At 41.3% G+C, this 19,965-nt stretch overlaps 2 long non-coding RNA genes across 14 annotated transcripts in view; both read left to right on the top strand.

Moving 5' to 3' along the window:
• Window positions 1-1,590: 1,590 nt before the first annotated feature.
• LOC137858434 (uncharacterized) lies at window positions 1,591-11,330 on the top strand. 3 transcript variants are annotated; one of them, XR_011097715.1, is made up of 4 exons: window positions 1,591-2,855; window positions 3,094-3,185; window positions 4,375-4,999; window positions 9,955-11,330. It is a non-coding gene; the product is annotated as an uncharacterized lncRNA (long non-coding RNA). The 3 variants fall into 3 exon arrangements; XR_011097716.1 differs by lacking the exon at window positions 4,375-4,999; XR_011097717.1 differs by lacking the exons at window positions 4,375-4,999; window positions 9,955-11,330 and adding an exon at window positions 6,642-9,296.
• Window positions 11,331-16,211: 4,881 nt separating this feature from the next.
• LOC137858435 (uncharacterized) overlaps window positions 16,212-19,965 on the top strand; it is a 56,281-nt gene continuing 52,527 nt past the window's right edge. For 6 of the 11 annotated variants that reach the window (XR_011097719.1, XR_011097727.1, XR_011097720.1 and 3 more), the window contains exons 1-2: window positions 16,212-16,348; window positions 16,926-17,121. This is a non-coding gene — a long non-coding RNA (uncharacterized lncRNA). The other 5 variants (XR_011097718.1, XR_011097726.1, XR_011097725.1 and 2 more) reach the window with 3 other exon arrangements.

Below are 19,965 nucleotides of genomic sequence, written 5' to 3' on the forward strand. Positions count from 1 at the left end.
GGTACTGGAAAGCAAAGCCCTGGTGTAATTATAATGTCGTTGAAATAAATGTTTTTCCTTGTGAGTCCACTGGTTTGACATCCAAATCACTTTTCCTCACTTACCCTCAAATTAAAGCAGTTTTAAGGCCATGTCAAGGGCATGTGTGGCACTGGTGACATGCCTCCATGTTGCTGGCCAGAGGAGATTGAAAATGCCTCCTAACTGCACAAATTCACCCTGAAAAATTGCATGACATGCAGGAAGGCAGATTGAGAAGCAGCTTTGTTTGCCTGGGTGTATCGCTCCATAGACATGCACACAGTGTGGAGGGATTCATCACCCTGAACTTCAGCCAAAGAAATTTTAACTGTTGAGACTACCTCTAGAGTTTAACCACCAAGGTACATCATCTGGAGGTTCAGTTTTTGGGTATTGGGGAATCCAAAACAATGGACTCGGACACAGATAGTTACTAGATAGCCCTGCCTGGAGGAGGTAAAGCCCTCCCAGGATGCTGGATGCATCTGCTGGTGGCCGCAGCTCAGCCTCGAGAACATCTGTGCTGGAGCCCACCAGGATTTGGGGAATTTTCAGAATTTAGAAAATTCCAATTTTGAATGTCAGGGCAAAACAAAAGGAAACTTTTTAGGGTTTCTGAAGTGGGGAAAGCTGAATTTTTGAGGAGAATAGGATGGGTCAGTTAAATCTTTTGTAGTCTTTTTGGCCAACTCTGAACTTTACCTTGGCTTTGGCTAATACATAAGCTTGCAGACACCCAAGCCTTCCTCTGCCCAGATAAAAACAGGCAATATCTGTCCTCACTTCTCACCCCCCTGCACTGTAATTGTCCAATCATTTCTTCCAGGGTCTAAGGCATAGTTGAGGCCATGTATCATGTTGCATGTGTCTTCTGGCTAAGGAAGACTGGACAGCTCATTAGCAGCACTTGTTGATGGGCTGGATGGGTCACTGCTGAGTGACAGGTCATTCATCACAGTTCCCAGTGGTGAAAGGTCTTGCCTTCAAATGGTTCCCACTCCCCATCGGCCTGGTAGTGGGATTGTAGAGATGGGATCTAGGTTTCCTGCTGCAGAAAAGAAGAGCTCTACTTGTTGGGTCATTGCCACTGCTGGGCCAACTCAAGAAATTGGGCCGAGCCTCCCCTAATATTCATTCACTTTAAAAAGACACCTAAACCTTCTGCCTGAAAGTCTATAGAGCTAGTTTTGAGCCAAAACACAGCTGTTCTCCCATACTTTGATGGAAAAAACAAATGCCTAATATCTTCCCTTTCTTGGAAACTCTGCTCAAAAATCACATCCACTCTTCCTTTCCTATTCATCTTTTTAGCCACATTTTAACTTTTTATTAAGTTCTTTCCCAACAGTGTTTCTCTACGCTCTCTGTGCGGCTTTCGGTATTAGAGACATTCCCACAGCAGGAGGACAAAATACATCATCCCAGCCCCCAGCCTGTTTATTGCTTTTTGTCTGAAGAACGTGGGCCTAACCCATAGCCTCAGAAGAGCTGTGGCTCACGCTCTGTGGGGTTTGGTGGTCTTGTTTAACATCTTCTACACCTTAGTGTCTCAGCAGAGGGTGAGATCTGGTGAGGAGACCTTCAATAATCAGCATTGAGATAAAGGGAATTGGACAGGATCCTCCTTTCCTTGCTTTTTTGTGTTCAAATGGTTGACAAGAGGGAAGGGCTATCACCTTGGAGAACCCCCTGGATGACTGCTGAACATCTCACCAACTAAATAAATAAAAACATGGCAGAATTCATTATTGAATTGTTTAGAAAAACATTTTAAATAGATTCTTTTAAATAGAACATTTAAAGAAACATTCCTAAGAAAATATAATGTATTTTGAAAAAAGCAGCCTAACTCTGACCCCCTTACTTCAACATGCTTCAGTTTAAGTGTCCTTGTTTCTCCTGGTACTTTAGCTGCCTGCTTCCCCTGTTCCCCCTTTGGACAGTCCTAACAGCCGAGCAGGAGGCCAGTAGGAGGAGGCTTACTATGGCCAGGGTTGCCTGGCCACCAGTGGAGTGAGCACAGAAAGCCACAGTGCTTTACTTTGAGTTCTGCTACAGCGATGGGCTGGTACCTCCAGATGAAATTGCTTAGTTATCAGTTGATTTATCTTCTCTTTGGTGTTTAACTCGTTACTGAAGGGTTGAAATCTTACATTGAAAAAGAAAGAAAAAAAAAAAAAAAAAAAAGCCTTGCTGAGTAGCTACACTTAGAACATTAGAAGAGACATTCAACCAAACCTGCTCAGCTGAGAGGGAACGTTATTTTTCTTAGCCTGATTAAAACTTCTTCTTTGTCTTTACTAACACCTGTTTGACTCAAGCACCTGAATAAACTTTGAGGAGGAAAGATAGCTTTGTTAAAGACTCAAGTGGACCTCAGAAGATCAGGTTCCACTTCTGGGACCCTCAGCAAATCCAGGGGAAGCCAGGCTTGACATTCCTATTGAGATCTGTGGAGAAAAAGCAGGAAAACCCAATCATTTCTTTCAGAAACAATTAGGTGAAAAGCCCCAACCCAAACAAACAAATTCTCAAAAGTTAAGGTTTGTAGAATTTAAAAGAAGCAATCATAACAAAACATAAATTACTAGCATTATTTTTGGAGTGTTGTTACAGAAATATGAAATGTACTGGCTGTTTTCTCAAGAGTAATGACCTCTATTTGTGTGGACCGTATTGTCTGTTGGGGTATTGTGAACAATTGCCCCAGTCTTCCTGACCTAGATCTGGCTGCAAATACACCACTGAGCAGACATCAAAGCTGGTCTGAGGAACATGTAGTAGCTGAAGCACTGGAAATGAAATTATCAAGGAAACAGCTGCACCCCTGAAAGGTACAGGAAGAGCATTCCTGCAAAGCATCTGTGAATTGCATGTGTGGTGTCAGGGAGGATGCATGTTTGGGTGAGGTAGCAGATATTTTAATCCCCAGGCCTGCTGCATTCAGGACTCAGAGTATCCTTCCCACTCCCTCGCTCCCATCAATGGCTATCTCCATTGCATCCCTGGTGTTCTCTGCTGGGCAAGGGTGACTCACTGGATATTATATTGCACCTTGCGTTCTACCTTCAGCATCGCAGATGAGAAGTGGCTTTGGGAAATAGTCCTTTTGGTGAGGCTATAAGACACATTACAGGGCTGGATGCACCAGTACAGTCTTCATGGTGAGTCACATTTCAGTCTCTGTGGTATGTGGTCAACTTCAAGTATATAAGGCATTATATGAAGTTAATATTTATGTGTATATATATATATTTTTATATATATATATATATATATTGAAGTTAAGGGGGTAATACATGTACTCAAATCCTCCCCAGGAGCAGCCCCTGTTCAGGAGACGTGGGCAGCATTGCAGCCTAAGGATGTCATCTAGCCTCCATGGTATCCAATCCCCGAATTAAAACAATAACACTGAATAGTAGATTTCTTTGCTATGAGGAAGAGCACCACAGCCTATAGCGGATTGCAAAGTATTACATTTTTCTGTATTTTTCCTCAAGAGTTCTTTTAACTTGCACTTAATTGTTGAAGGAGGAGAGCTATAAAATATACCTGTCCTCAGCCTGAACCTCCTGAAGCTTTTTCATTATCAATTGAGCTTTGTGATTATTATTTTTTTTTTCTGGCATCAATACTACTGTGATGTTTCATTTCCTTCTATTTTGCGCTTTTGGCAAAGATAAAGTTTACTGTCGGTTCCACTATATTCTCTATCAGGTGACCCAGAATGTGATCCACAACTTGCAAACTCAGCAGAAAACTTTATGTTGCTCTCAGCAGGCTTTACAGCGACCTTTAATAATTCTGCTCTCCCAAGGGGGCTGAAGTACGAATCCAGTAGGCATTTGTCGTGTCTCCATCTCCTAAAGGGCCAATAATTTCTTGCAATATTTTTGTAGGCCTTTGATCCATCACTGTTGCCTGATTGTGCTTTGAAGACTTAATAGTGCCCCATATCCCGCACATATTAAATTCAAATTCTCCAGTTGCATTTCCCTGGAAGATACATAAAAATAACACATGGAGGAAATATAACTGGAAGATCCTTTGTATAAGCTGGCTTACGTTTCTTATGTGGGGAAGACACTGAAACCATTGCTTTTACACTCGTGACAGAACCATCTGTATAATTTTGATGTAGTGGAGCATATCTGAAAAAGCAATAATAGGTTGGGGAGCTGTGTGCTGGCATCAAAGCTTCAATTTTTTGAGTGCCGCTAGGCAGCCTTTCATTTAGCAAGAATTATCATTAGACGGGCCTCACAGTACAAATTGCCACAAGCTCTGACAATAGATGGGTCTGGTGGGATTTATTGCAGTTTTATCGTGATCAGGACATCGTTATTTCAGGGCTGGGAAAAGAATACCATTGAAGGCTCCTAGAAGTGCTCAGCTGATTGAAAGGGAAAGGTGAAACAGATAAGCCATTTTCTTGAGGATTGGAAGAGAACAGAATGGGAAATGTAGCCTGTTTGAGGAGGAACCACTCTCACATCCAAGCAGGAGGACAACTGGTCCATAAACCACTGAATGGCCTTGGGGATCCCCAGGTTACTAGGTCCCCTTCCCATCCTTTACCAGCAGCATGGTGAGGAACTCCTGCTCAAGAGTGATATCTGGAGACTGCACCTAGGCATCTGGCAACTGGGCACATGTGAAATCTCCCATCCAGATGGCTTGAGAGGCTCTGAATTTGGTAAGGATTCTTTGAGGATTCATTCTTCTGGGCAGTCGCTCCACAACTCTGCTTCTCCCAACCTGCTTGTTTGTCTTCTATCTTCCTTCTGTGCTGGGGAAAGCACAGATCCACAATGAAAGTGTATCTACTCCATCAAAAGCACAAGCAGCTCTTTCTGAACATTTGGCGGGGTTGGTGGGACACATACCTTCTAGCTTACGAGGCGAAGCCTAAATTAAAAGCTAAAAGAGTCAGCGTCTCACTGCATGTTGTGCAACCAGAGCTCAGCGATATTTTGTAAGTAGCGTTGCTCCATGGTTTTTGTTTCTGTTTTTCAGTGGGATCTGATTTTTTTGATGGTAGCATATGCTAGTTTTGATGAAAAACTGATTTGGAAAACAAAGTGGGGGAAAAATGGTTGAAAATAAACAACTTGTTTTCAAGGAAGTTGAGGATTTCCTAAAGGAAGTTTTCAGAAGCATGAGAAATTTTGTTGGGGGAAAGCAGGAGGCCACAGGCATCAGTGCTTACTGCTAGTATTGCAAAAGATGAATCCTCACAGATTGATAAAATAATTCTGAAAATTCCAAAATGTGACTGCTGTTTTAGTGCAGTCTTTCTTCTCTGTACAAAAATACTAATGGGGATGTGGATGTGAGGAGATTTTGAAATGAAACTTTTCAAGGTGAGTTTTGCTTTGGAAAAGGGGCAGAGAAGCATAACACGCTATTAAGATTCCGCTGTTTTGCTGATTTATTTAGCTGCAGGCAGGAATAGGCAGACTGCATTGCTCCCAACACACATGGGGTAAAACTCCTTGTGCATGCAGTGGGAGCAAAGTGAGGCCAGTGCAGACTGATTTAGAAATTTGCAAGCAAACATCTGTCAGGCACTCAGCAGAGATGAATAACAAAATCAGACTGGAGCAGACATATGACGAAATCCTTCCATGTGGAGGGAAGGGGAAGGGGGAGGGAGATGGCAATCCAACGTGTACTAATATTTTTGTTATAATGCAAGGCGTATCAGTAACACACACACGTGAAGCTATGGAAATGTGCAGAATATTGTTGTGCCATATGTTTTAAATATCATTAAGTAGGCCAGTTTTGTTGTATATTTGATATTCTGGCTGTTGTCACTAGGAATGGCCCAACCAATTCATATGGAATATGAATTGGCCTTAAACTTTGTCTAATTGCTGACCCAAAGAGAGTTTGCAAAATGCATTTCTAACCTGAGAAATGACAGGCTGAATCTTGCGCTGTGGGAGGAGGCCAATTGGTCATACGCTTGACCCAGATACAAATCTCTTGGGTTAAAAATAAAGAGGCTGTTGGATAGCAGGGATCAAAACATGTCACTGATAAGATTTGTTTTGCTTTGTTTTCTTTTTGCTGGAAAAATACATCTCAGGCAAAAATTCTGGTCATAATTTTTTGCAAGTTAGAGTTTTCAATATTTTCCCATTGGTGTCTCAAAACAAGGAGGAAGTAATGAAATGTTGATTTATCCACATTTTTAATTTGGAAATTGATGTAAAACTTATACGTTCTTTCAGATTCCCCCCCCCCCAAAAGAGGAACAATTAAATTTGAAAAGTGAAAGAATTTTTCCTTCTTATATGATTTCTTACATTTTGAAAAGAGAGGAACCCCACCCAATTCCTCAGTGTTTTAGATAAGGAGCATTGCCCTCAATTTTGAAATGCTTAAATAAAAGCTTCCTAAGTTTAGAAGAAAGCAAGAGCAATATTTCTACAGACAAATTCTTTTATTTCACTCCTGCTTTTTTGTTTGGAAGGGTTTCCCTGTCAGAAGAAGAAGAATAGAGCAGAGGAAATCAGGGTGTGGAGAGTAATTTTTTTATTATTAACATTTCTTCAAGGAGTTCTTGCTTCTTTTCCACTTTTTTTTTTTTTTTTTAATTCCCCATTGAGAACAAGGAGGAATCAGTGAGATAAACAGCGGGGACCACTCATGCGTGACAGATCCTTTCGCCTCTCATCCCCACCTCTTGGAAATGAAATTGAACACATGAAGAATTTCAAATGAAAACACCACGCAACGGATTTTGGGGGGTGGGAAAATCTGCTTGCATGCCTGGGTAGTCTTAGTTTCTCTTTGCAGAATGTGGGCTGAGACCTGAACATCTCGCAGGGCTCCTTCCTGTTCCCACATCTGTGCCAGGAATTGGCCTCTGCGGGAGGATTTCGGTTAACGTGTCCTGGGAAGACGGGAGCCAGAGGGAGATGTAGCTCCCTCTCTCAGAGCTATCCCGAATCTGCAGCCCCTACACAAGTAAGGGCACTAACGCTGCTTTTGTTGCTGGAGTTGGCTGTGAATGTGCACGAGGATCAGAGCCCATGACTCAGAAGATGCTGTTTTTACAAGCACTTTGCCGACTACAAAGTCACTGTCAGAGTTTGGCTTTACCTTGCTAAACCTGTATGTAAAAAGCATTGCCTTTCCCCAGAAGAAAGCTGCTTGCTGGCAATTAAACCAGCAGCTGTTTACTCCCCAATTTGCTCTTCCTTGGTGCCATCAATTAGCTCATCACTGAAGTCAAAGACTTTCAGAGGCATCAATCATCCCGACTTTTATGCTCCAGACAGATCAATTGGGCTGTTCAATAATAAAATTCTCTGCCAGTATTTGCTGCTTCCATTTCATTTTACACATTAGGGTCTAGTGCGGGAACATCCAAAAGGCAGAAATTCTGGGTGCAGAAATTGTATAAGGCCCTTTGGAGAAAAACTAAGGTTCAAAACACAGGCTGGACCAAATCGCCGTGATGTGTTGAAAATTCAGGCAGGCCTCCTGGGAGCCATTAATGCTCCTCACTGCTTTAATCACATGTTCAAAAGCTTAAAGCCAAAATGCTTTGTTTGATCACTTCGGCCTCTTGTTTATGGTAGGCTAGAGTGCTTTAGCCGCTTACACCTGTTTAGAGACCACTGATGTGCTTGCCTAAATTTTTTTAGTCCCCACCTATTTCTTTTATCTCTTTTAAACTTTACGCGTTTCCCTGTGCTATTCTAGCTTAACCCTTTAAACAATACTGTCTTCCCGCAAAAAGAAAGTAGGATAAAAAGTAGAATAAAAAGCAAAACCACCATCCCTGAATTTATTTCTTCCTATGCCCTTTGCAGCAGGAAGAGAGGGAAAAGTGCTGGAGTGAGGCAACTGATCTTGGTTCAGAGATTTTGAGAACTGCCAAGTCTGCTATTTCTTCTAGCGGTCTGGTTACCCTTAGAAGAGCACATTTTTTTCTCATTTCACAGATGGGATGTCTATGGGGTGCTTTCACCCTGTAAAGCTACTGGTACAGGACTCTTGGCTGTCCAAGAGCAGTGGGGTTTTGGGAATCACTTGGCACTGTGGTGGTGAAGGCAGAGAGGCAGAGGGGACAGCTAGGATGTTAATGTGATGCTATTTCAGTCTGGAGATCATTCATCAATGCTTCTTTGGTTCATGAGGTAGTTTTGGGTTGATAAATCTGTCGCTGATGATGGTTCGGTCACATTTCAATGTCCCTGCAAGTTCTCTTGCAAACGATGGCATTTCTGCTGTGATGGAGATGTTTCATCCAGCCCCATTTTGAGTCACTGCACGGTCCATGGCTGTATTTCAGTCCACTTACCAAATGTGACAAAAGCAATTCTGGCTCCTTCGCTGCAGTGACTCATAAGGACAAGTTTTTAAGATATTAAGTCCCAGGAGCGGGGCCAAGAGAGTTCAGACACTGCCTGCCTCACAGTTGCTGTCTCCGTCCTTCTCCATTGCGTGTTTACATATCAGCTGGAAATTTCCTAAATAAGTTGACTCTAACCATCAACAAATACCATTCAGATAATGCACATTTCATGGTAGTTTTCAGTACTCTGCCTACAGGAGGATATAAAAACTTCTTTTGTTATAATATAGCCTCCTTGGCAGCTTGTAACTCAGTGGGAAAGACTCTGGATTCCTGGAGGAGCACACTGTGTCAGCGATTTTGGGTATTTCAGGGAGCGTGAGGCCTCACTGGGGAAAAAGGAAAGCCCGAGAAAAACACTGCTCTCCTTTAAGATGAATCAGTAATCAAATTAGGTCAAAAATCAAAATGTGCTAGTAAAGGGTGTGAAAAGACAATCTCTATCCACAGATCTGGTGGGCTTTTATAGGAAATGGGAACTCTGCCAGCTGTCTACTGAGTGTGTGTCTGTGTCATATTTCATTTCAAAATGAAAATTCAAGGGAGTGAAATCTTCCATACACACTTCCCAGTACTTTAGTTAGCTTAGTAAGGTGTCGGCAGAGGTAGCTTCCATCTCCGGGTGTGCACAACCCAAAAGGGGATGCCCTTGAGTGGGGACATTTGGGGGACTTTGTTCCGAGGGGCACAGGCACCCGATGATCTGTCGCCTCTCTGAGACAGGCATCAAGGTGTCCCCAGCCAGGATTTCTTCCATCCCGAGTGCTTTCTATGCTCCACGTTCCTTAAGAACCTTTGTATTTTCAAGGAAGATTTTTCTTTGAATGCAGGAGATCCAAGTAAAAGGTTGAAATGTATTAAAGCTTCCTAGTGAAATCATTTCCCCACCAAACTGACATTTTGCACTAATAAAAAAAATTCTGGAAAGGGTTTGTTTTCCTGAGAAAATCCTGAGTTCAACATTAAAACTATCACAAAAGGTTGGATGGGAGATCTTTTTTCTTTTTTTTTTTTTTAATTGTTATTATTATTAAAATAATTGCAAACATAATTTTCACTGAAAATCTAATGTTAAAGAAAATATAGATCTTGAGTTGAAAATTTTGACTGGGTCAGTTGTGGCTTTTTACTTTTACTTTTTCATTGCAAATCCATATAGAACTTTGCTCTCTGCCTTATTTGCTCTGATCAACTCTGTAAAACATAGTAGAGAGTTCATGTACTCAGTCATAAAATGCATCACATTGTTTTTCCTAATGAATAATAACAGAATGGCATAATTTTGGTTTCTCATTGGAAAAAAAAATGCAATGACCTTTTTCCTTTCTTTTTCCTTTTTTTTTTTTTTTTTTTTTTCCCCTACCTAAACTGCTCTGCACAGAAGAAGTGTCTTTTCAGATCAAGGGTGGGAGATTGGAGAGTTGTTTGGCAGGTGTTGTGTGTGTTCACCAAAAAAAAAAAAAAACTCTGCCAATGTAGAAAACATTTCATAGAAGTAGAATTTTTTTGCTTTTAAATTTTTTAACATCTTTTTTTCTTGAACACGTGGCTTGTAGGGTGGAGGCATCTTGGACACTGCTCTTTTGCTGTCAGATATGCAGCCCTTCCATGCAGTCCTTGTAAGCAGGAAAGAGCTACAGGACTCCTGCTCTGAATGTCAAGTTTGAAAGTGAAGCGGCATCAGTGTGGCTGAATAAAGGAGCTGACGCCAAAGAGAAATGTCATGGACAGTTTAGAAAAGCAGATTGAAATGGCTTTAAAATGTGGAAGAAGGGTCTGGGAGCTGAATTTAGGAGGGAACTCCCGACCTCCTTCGCAGCCCCCTACTCTGGGAAGTACCACAAAGACTAAGCTGCTTGGGAAAACACATCTACAAGTTGTTGTTGTTGTTGTTTTAGCTGACATATTAAAAATGAAAGAAAAAAAAATCCTCCAGAATATTTCTTTTCAATAAAGAGCCTTCTTTAAACAACAAAAAGACAATTCAAAGGAATATTTCAAATGGCTGTTTTTAATTAACTCACGTGATCAGCTGGTGGAAGAATTAAATTAGAGTTGCCTGATTTTATTATGGGTCCATTTTATCCACAGACCAGCAAAGGTAAAAGGCAAAACTTCCGTGAAGGGCCTGATCCAGGGCATGCTGGAGGTTTGGAAAGACCCCCTCCAACTCCCAGCATCTTTCAACTGGGTTGATCAATAATTCACAATCCACCTCTAAATTTATCAGCTCACTGTCTTTAACTGAGTGTATTTTACATGGATTTATTTTTAATCATGTGCTGTGGTGCAATGGGCTGTTTGGCGAAGAGGCTTTATAGACCCAACGTGTACACTTTTGGGGGAAGATAATTACACGAGTTCAAAGTCTCGTCAGCCAATCGTATTTTGGTATTCATGCAAGCTGTTTCATAATGCTGTTTTGAACCCTGTTGGTGGCATAATTAAGATTTAATTAAATACAGGAATAGAAACATGTTGTTCATTTGACCATCTGTGAGTCAATGACTACAGTGGTTTTCTAAGTTTCTACGCTACATGCTGTTAGTGAGTGTTTCATATTATTTTCCATCTCCCCAACCATAGTTGCACGTTTTCAGAGCCACTGAAGAGCCAGAGCAGATATTATAATCTTGTGTTGATGATCATCTCTTTCTGCTGTTCTCAGCTATTGATAACACCGAGCACAGTTAAACCTTTTAAGTGTAGCATGAGCTGCTAAGACATCAAGGAACAGAAATGCCAGGAAGAAACGATAGCTTCATCCAAAGACAAAAATAAAAGAGAGGGTGCATTTTGTTTCCTTCATTTTTTGGTGGAGGCATGTACAAGCCAGTGGTACCCAACTTTTAATAACAATAATAATGTAGATTCAAGCACTTTTTTCTCAGAGTCTTCCTAGAGCACCTAGCACAAAGCAGCATTGCTCTCAATTTCAGGATGGATGTGCCAGAGATGTTCAAAGTGTAGCAACAATCAAGTACCCAAGTGCACATCAGGGCTCCAGAGTACCAGTTTCTACACTATCCAGAGCTCAGAAGACATTTAGCTGATGTGCCAAATAGTGCATTTTTTATGTTGACAAAAGCTATTTGTGAGTTGGTGTTGAATATAAGTTCGATTTAACTGAAAAGGGTGGGTTTCTCCTAATTAAAGTTGTTTTTTACTGAAATTTTAGAAGGGAAATGTTTTGATTTCAACAAGATATTATGAGACTAAATTTGGTTAAATGTTGTGTTTTTAAATAGTGCAAAGTTCACCCCAAGCCAAAACTGAAACATTTTGTTTCAGATACAATGAAATGTCATGTTTGATCTGAGCATTTTTTCCCTACTGTTTTCTGGTTTAGTGGATAAAAGAAAAAAAAAATGTTTGACTTAACTCAAACAATATTTATTCTTTATGGGATTTTTCTTTTTCTTTTTATTGGGGGGGAGGGGGTAGAGGGTGGAGGGGACGGAATGGGAGTGTCGACCACCAACCCCCAAAACTTTTTCCAAAACTTTTGCTGAAGCATCTAGGAAAAACACAGAAGGATTTGCCCTTGCTCCTGTTTGAGTTCCTCTTGTAGTCTACCAAAACAAGCTATACATTTTCTTTTCTCACAAGACAGCTTTTAAAATCAGAATTTTCACAAATACATTTGATTAACTTTTTTTTTTTTTTTTCTGTATTTAAACACTTTTTATTTCTTGTTTTCACTTTCTCTTTTGGTTTTCTGCTTTGATATACAAATGATGGTGATCAATCAGGTGAGTAACAAAGGGCACTGCCAACAATTAAAAAAAAAATGTTTCAGAAAGTGAACACTTCCCAGAAGGGGAGGAAATTGGGGGACGGAGGGACGGAGGTGGGGGAGGTGGGGGAGGGGGGGGGGAGTGGTGGAAGCTAGAAATGACTAGCAAAACCTTAGCAGGAATTGATCCATGAGCTTTTACAGTCATGATCCAGATGAAGATGAATTTGATTCAGTGTTTCACAGTGACGTTCCTGCTAATGATGCTCTCCTGTGAGCATGTGGAGGACGTGACAATACCATCTCCTCTGATGCTTAATTTATTGTAGTCTCCATGAATTTTCAGGGCTCAGAAATGACTTTTACCTGCCATATTCTTCCATGTGATTCCAGCTACTCGCTGAATAGATCAGAGGCAGGAGTGGTGCGGGTGCTTCAGAGCTTACCAAAGGCCGTTTTGGCTCCCACCATCATGAACTGGTGACAGCAGCCCTGTGGTCCCAATTTCTGAACTAACCGTGCTCTTCTCTTGAAAACGCTGCTGAAATATGTCCCAGCCATCTCTGGCTCTGCTGCTGTTCCTCTCATCTTTATTGTCATGCATGTCACATCTTGGAGAGCTCACGGCTCCCAGTGCAACAACATTTTTGGCAACAGGGAATGGTAATTTTCAAGGGGGTGCTTCAGAGTGCTGCAGGACAGGGGCTATCAGCTTCTGTCTCCTCTTGAGATTCAAGGACTTTGCTGAAAGAAGGATCTAGTGTAACGAGGAGTTGCTTTCATTCTTTTGCCCATCCCCTATTTCAATGATATTTGAAAGTCCCTGCCGGTTTCAGTTCTACTCTGTGTAAGACCTTGGGATTTTGCAGGTGTTAGGACAGCAGGAGTTTTAAAATGTTTTGCACTGGACTGTTTCTTCTCCTTTTGAGACCACTGGTTGAAATCTTGCTAACATCACTGGGCTCAACACCAAGCGCTCCAGAAAATCCTACCTTTATTTAAAAAAAAAAAAAAAAAAAGTGCTGGTGTGTTTACAAAAAAAAAAAAAAAAGTGAGCAGGAAGGGTCCGTTCTGCAGCTGTGCCTCTGCGGAGCAGCACTGCACGCCTGCTTTGCAGCCGATGAGCGGATGGCATGTTCCTCGCCTTCAGCACAGCTGCTCGGATTTCCACCAGGCAAGGATCTGGCTTGGAGTGCGGTGTGTGAAGGTGCCGCCGGCTCCATGCTGAGACACATACCATGGGGATGGATGCGAGTCGAGAAGCTCCGATGCTCGCAGCCTGGAGGTGCTACCTCCTTTTCAAAGCGCCCCGGGAGCCTCCGTAACATGTTCGTAAAGGGGCATGTTTAGATACCTGTTGCACATAAATAGATCAACAGAAATAAGCACAACTATGTGAAATGTGGAATAAACTCATAAACACCTGCAGCTATTTTCAAAGTCAGGTATATAAATGGATCTATTGTATTGCACAGTGATATCTGTAATTGATTTCAAGTTATCAGCCTATAATATGCAATACATCTCTTCATGTAAAAAAAAAATAACAACAACAGCACAGAATATTTCTTCTTCTCAAAGCAGATCTTAGCAATATCTCATTGCTTGACATGTTTTCTTCCATCCCTGACACTAAGCATTTACATGGAAGAAATACACAGCACGTATGGCCGTGACTGTGAAACGGAATTTCCTCCAGTAGAACTTTGCTTCTGGACAGATGTTGTAAAGTCACCTTTCTGTCTGCCAGAGCAGATGGGCTCTGCAGTCTCTGACTGCTCTAGGCAATTTAGGGAATGATAAAGGCAGAACCAGAGCCTGTGTTAGTGCATGATTAAATTTTGTAACATCTCCAGTTGTTGTTAGAAGTGGTTGTTCAGTTTTTAATCAATTTTTAAAAGTATATTTTTTTCTTTAACAGAATGAGTTTTTCTGTGGGAAAAGGTATGTTGTGTTTTGTTTTGTTTTGTTTTGCTTTGTTTTGTTTTGTTTTGTTTTGTTTCACCCATTTTGGCTCCAAAATTAGGAACACAGTATCAGAAAATGCCATCTGTTACAAACTAAAGTAACGCCCATTTTCATTAAACATTTTCAGTTTGCTATAAATTCAGCATTTGGCAGGTATGTTCGATTCTGTTTTATTTTACTTTATTTTAGTGAATCGGCTTACACCAGCAATTAAAGTGGGAAACATGACTGGCATTTCCCTCGCAGAAGCTGTATTTTTCAAGCAGCTCTGCTCCCTTGCGTGGTTGTTTCTTCATCTTTGACTTGGTGGAGACGTGTTGGAGCCTTGCTTTCCTTGAGGTCCCACTTCATCCTGCACCAAGCACCCTGTGAGCTGCATTCCTAGGGGTGGCAGAAACCTTTCTGGGGCTCGTGCTGCTGTCCCCATGCCCCAGGGACCTTCCCTGGGCTACTCAGGGTGGATAAAAGGGAGCACACGAATAGCTCGCCGCAGGATCAGGCTCGCCGTGCGTAAAGCACTGGCGTAAGCACTAATGCTTTCCAGACTCACGGCCTCAGCTAGCTGCAGCTATCCACCGAGCATCTTTTTAACCTGTTTTGACTCCTGCAGTATTGACAGAGTTGCTCCTAAAACGTGGCATTTTGAGAGGAATATTTTCTTCTAACATTTTTCCCCTCTTGCAGTGTGTAAGTGGTAAGAACAGATGTTTATTTGCAAGCCAGTGAAGAATACTGTGGTATTTTCCTGTTTTCTTTTTTTCCCCCCTCTAAGATTTTATTTTATTTTTTTGGCACAGCTATGAATTAATTAAAAAATAATAAGGGTTTCAAATGCTTAAAATTCTGCCGGTGTTGTGGTTCCCAGAGGGACCTCTCCAAATTGCAGCCCCCATGTGCTGTTACCATGACAATCTCCCATTTTCCTTTAAACTTCAGAACGCTGCATTCCATAAAATTTGCACAAAAAGTGTCTTTATTATAAGCAAAACCTTGTCGGTCAGGTACTTAACGTCCTGAATCAATAAACATGTTGTAGGGCTGGCTTTCCCTCTGCAGAGAGAGCTGGTGGGTTTTTATAAAACATATCCATGGATGATCCCAAGGGCTGTTTTACAGTAGAAGTAGGAAAGAGGGGAGAATGTCTGTTGGAGTGAGGGAGAGGAGAGTGTGTTTGTTGTCTAATTGTTGTCTCTGCAATGAGATAGATAACATATACACATCCAAACAGGCTTATATCCACATCCGTATTTATCTACACAAATGTGAAGCTTCAGAGTCACCACAGTCCCTGAGCCGTGTATTAATGTGTTATGAATCTACCTCTGCTGATAGGAGCACTTCCTATATTTAGGCACAGTTTAAATTGAGCTTTCCACATGAAATAAATGCTTATTTTGAAGGGGTATGATTCCTATGTCATGACAAAACTCATTTGCAAAAAAATCTCATCCCGTGTCCACACAGAACCAAAACTTAGTTGCGGTTTCAGCATGTTTTCTCGGATGACAAACAAGCGGGTCCGGCCGCAGGAATCACAACAATATACTGACCTGAGCACTCGGGGACTTTGACTCTGGTACTAAGCTCAGTATTTATATCTGACATATCATTTTGGATGAATTAGCAGAGTGGCAGGTGTGCTACTCCAAAGCTATATTTCATTTGACGGATGGTAACATATTTTAAAGTGTTTGATTATCTTCTAGTGAGAGATGATGTAAAGTGCAAAGTGTCGTTGTTATACTGAATGTGAAATAAAAATAAAGGGTATTCCTTTACTTTTTCCTTAGAGGAAGCAGGGAGAAGAGAGGTATTCTCCAAGACAGGCATCTTTATGTTAAAAATAACTTGTAAAGTAGAAATGTAATGACAAACTCTAGAAGTATAACAAAACAAAATTCCTTTCCATGTCTCCCAGTAGAATATGTATTATTATTTTTTTTAACTTAATTGAGTTAATCCTTGTTTGTTTACCTTCTTGATTATATTAACCAGCAAGGTAGTGATTAAAGGCAGGAGTGTAGCTCATGCTAATTACCCTTAAACCCTCCCCCCGAACCTGTTTCTTTTTAGTGAGAGATGATTACAATAAACACACCTGCACTATTTTACAAGGAGGCTTGGCCCTGGCTGGGCTTTCTAAGCTGCTGGGAAAAGCCAGAACCCAACCATCCTCACAAGAGAGCTCACGCAAAGCTCTTATGTTGGGTATGGGTGTATGGTGGCTGAGCAAGGAGAGAATTGGGGTGAGAGATTTATTATTTTTGGGTCCCCACACCACTGGGGAAAGCATGCTCTGCCTTTGCTACAGAGCACCAGGCAGATGAAAATCTGCAATCTGGAAAGAGAGGCTGACAGAAAGTGATTAAATGCTACAGTTAAGCTCCCCGTCTTCCTCAGTGTGGGTAAAACTGCTTATTTGTGTGTATGTGTGTGTTTGCATTAGGATCTGCTCTGGGCATGGTGATCAGCATCGACTGACTCAGAAAGAATCTGTTTTGGTGTTTGCCTGAACCAGCACAAACTGCTGGTTTATACCTGGTCAGGAGCTGCTGTCTTCTTGTCTCTCATAAAACTAAGTTTTCTTGCTGTGTGCTCAGTTTAGGGTGATACACGGTGGATTTAGACAAATAAAGGCAAAAGTTAATTCAGTGCAGCAGAATGGTTGGGAGAGATAACATCTTATATTCCTGCTGTTTAATTAAAACCAGGTTTTTATTTGCTATACCTTTTAATTAAAGAGGAACAAGATATTTGCCCTTCTAAGGCATCTGTTTGAGTTTATGAAATCTATTTTTTTGTTGTTGTTGCTTTTCTTTTTAGTTTAGGATTCAAATATGCTGAACCATTCTACCACAGTTTTTACCGAAAGAAGGTTAGAGAGTTTTCTCCTCAACTCTGGAGGCAGGGAGACAGCCACAACCATGAAATTCCCTCCTGGATTTAAGCTGATCTGCTCTCAGAGCAGGAAAAAAGCTTTCCCTGCAGCTGTGAACTTCTGCTAGCAATAAGTAGCAAGGTAACAGAAATTAGACAAAGAAAAGGGGGGAAAAGAGTTCAAGTAACCCAAAAATCACTTCTATCACTGATTATTTCGGGTTTTAAATTTACTTAAGTAGCTAGGGTAATGTAAAAACATATTTATTTTGCATTCATGTGCTAGTGTGAAGAACTAAAGCAAATTCCCTGAATAGTTTTTAATGTAACTTTCTACGTACTACTTATTAATTTGAAAAGATCAGTATTTATATTAATTAGGAATTTGGTCTCACTCCTTAAAATTTGTGCTAATTGCTTTCAGAAAAGAAGGCACGGGACTTTTCCTTAGGTAATGTTTAATTTTATGAGCTCTCTCAATAGGTAAGGATAACACATTTTAATATCTTCACCTTGGTTATTTTGATTACTGCACGCTTCACTTGAATGTTCCAAGATCAAATTATTTTGGTAGGGCACAGTTCCTTATTTTCTTTATTTAAGATACCTTGAATATTACTAATTTCTAACTTTTTTTTATCAGCAAAACTTTAAAGGGTTTTCCAGCTTCTCCCACTGATTAAATTTCACAGTTTTATAGGATTGTTAAGTTACTATTGATTTTAACATTATTAATTCAATTCACCGGGAAGATACCCATCGCGTATTACTTTCATTTTGTGAAGCAGTTCAGTTTCAGTGTTGGCTCAGAGTCGCGTGTTTTGCTGATGTTTTACCCCATCGAGAATAACTTGGCTGTTGAAGAGCTATGCTGGGATCAGTTCATGAAGATGTAAGAGTCGGTAGAAGAATATAATGTGGAAAAGGAAAATAAAGTTATTGAAAGACCTTTTCTGGTTTTTGTTTAGTTAGAGGATTTTTCCCCCCTGGAAGCAGATCCATCATTCTGCTAGGGCAGTGTAATATTTCTAAGCCTCAAGTTTTTTGTACTGTCATTATGCTGCAGAAATCCTAGCCCTGGTGACGGAAGGAGAGTTGGATAGTGCCTGCTGGAAACTTATTGATAGTCTGGAATTACCTTCCTGGAAGCGGTTGATTTAAGACTGTGGCATGTATTTCAATAGCTGAAGGGAAAATTGATAAGCTACTCAGCATAAGGTGTCGATCCATCAAACTCTCCTTTCTCATGGTGCAATCACCCCACTGCAGCCAGCTCAGCTTAAGCACATGCATACATTTAAGCACACGTTTCACTAATTTTCCTGGCCTGTTAGAATGGGATTGTGAAAATGCTGCGAACCAGCCTGCTAGGTGGGCAAAGTCTGTGCAAAGGTTCCCAGTAGCTAGGAAAGTCTGCATCGCATTTACCTTGCTGCTGCAAGCTTGTGTTGCTGTATCACCCGAGGCTCTTAAATACAGTGGTGACTTCTGGGTAGGTTGCTTTGCACCTCCACATAAGGAGGAAAATACTGGATGAGGGAAATTAGTGTGGTATTAGAAGTACCTGGTGTGATTTAGACAGCATGAGGAGAGAAGCACTTGCAGTAGGGGGTGTGTGTGGAGCAACAAGTAAAGCAAAAACCTTGGGAATCACGGGGCTGAAATACAGGTATCTGAATAACGGGAGAATTTGATGTTTGTTGAAAACCAGGTCTCAGATTAGCTCACTGGCTGGGTCTAGTGCTATAACATCCAATAATTGTGGCTACAGTTCATATAACTTTATTGTCCTCCAGAGAACTGCATAAATGTTAGCTTGGGAAATCTCTCCTGCACGCTCAAACAGGATGTGTGTGTATATGCATGCCTGTGCACAGCTCAGCATAGAGGGTATTGGGATCAGGTTCCCCTCCGAGGAGCTTTGTGGCAATTTAGCAGAAGTCCCTTTTTGGAAATCACAGCTTAAATCTCGTTCCAATCTAAGAAATGTTTTTTTGATAAGCTTCATCTGTGAGTTACTTGTTGCTGGAGCGGCTGGTGAGAGGAAACCCGTAGGGCACTGAAACACTATGAGAACACCTCCATGAGGTAGAGACCATCAGGCTGGTGTTGTTTTGTGACTGATAGTAATTGCTGGTCTCTGTACATGAATTTTTATTACTCCCAATTCTCCTATCCTACATTTCTAAGAGATAGGGATACATGCACCCGTACTTATGTGCACTCCAAGTAGCCCAACCTGTTGTTGCCCTTCATGTTATTTTGCTCTATTTTCACTTGTGTATAGTGAGAACTGCCTGGGCGAAAATTTTCCATACTTGGTGTCTTCCCCAGCTTGATTACTTTTGGAAAGCCTTTCTCAGGAGACGGCTTAGCCATTAGCAAGGCTGAAAGAGGAGTCTCACTGCAGCACAGGCAGCCTCCAGGATGAGTGCAGGGTGCACAGGGAATGACATGCTGCTTGCCAGGGGCATACAAGATCAGTGGATGCTCTGTCTGTGAGCTCTGTGTGCCAACTCATGTCATCTTACATCCCCAGAGTGCTACACCAATATTTATCAGCACTCAGACACTGCATTATGAAGCTGAATAACGCTTCAGGCTCTTTCTCTCTGCAAGGTGTGCAAACAAGGAACTGGGGAGATGGCAGAAAGATGCATATAAATTACATCAAAAATATAAAACACATGGGATTTGGTTGAAGTGGAATATAAAGCGTAGTCTAATTGCAGAGATAAATAGCTATGCATACACTTGTCTATCTGCGTTGTTCTGTTCCCTGCTGAGCTGGAGCAGGGATGCTCGTAGAAACCATCCTCTGCTTCTCCTGGAAACGCAAGATTTTAAGCCTGTACCACGAGAGGGCAGTGCCTGCAGCTGGATTTCCCTCTACTCGAACACCTCCCAGTGTAAGATAGCTGAGTGCTAGTGCAAAACGCAATCTGATTTTATTTCCACCTTTCCCTTGTGTGGCAAGAAGTTATCT

Source organism: Anas acuta, chromosome 6, assembly GCF_963932015.1.
Source record: "Anas acuta chromosome 6, bAnaAcu1.1, whole genome shotgun sequence".
In the NCBI taxonomy this organism is placed as follows: domain Eukaryota; kingdom Metazoa; phylum Chordata; class Aves; order Anseriformes; family Anatidae; genus Anas; species Anas acuta.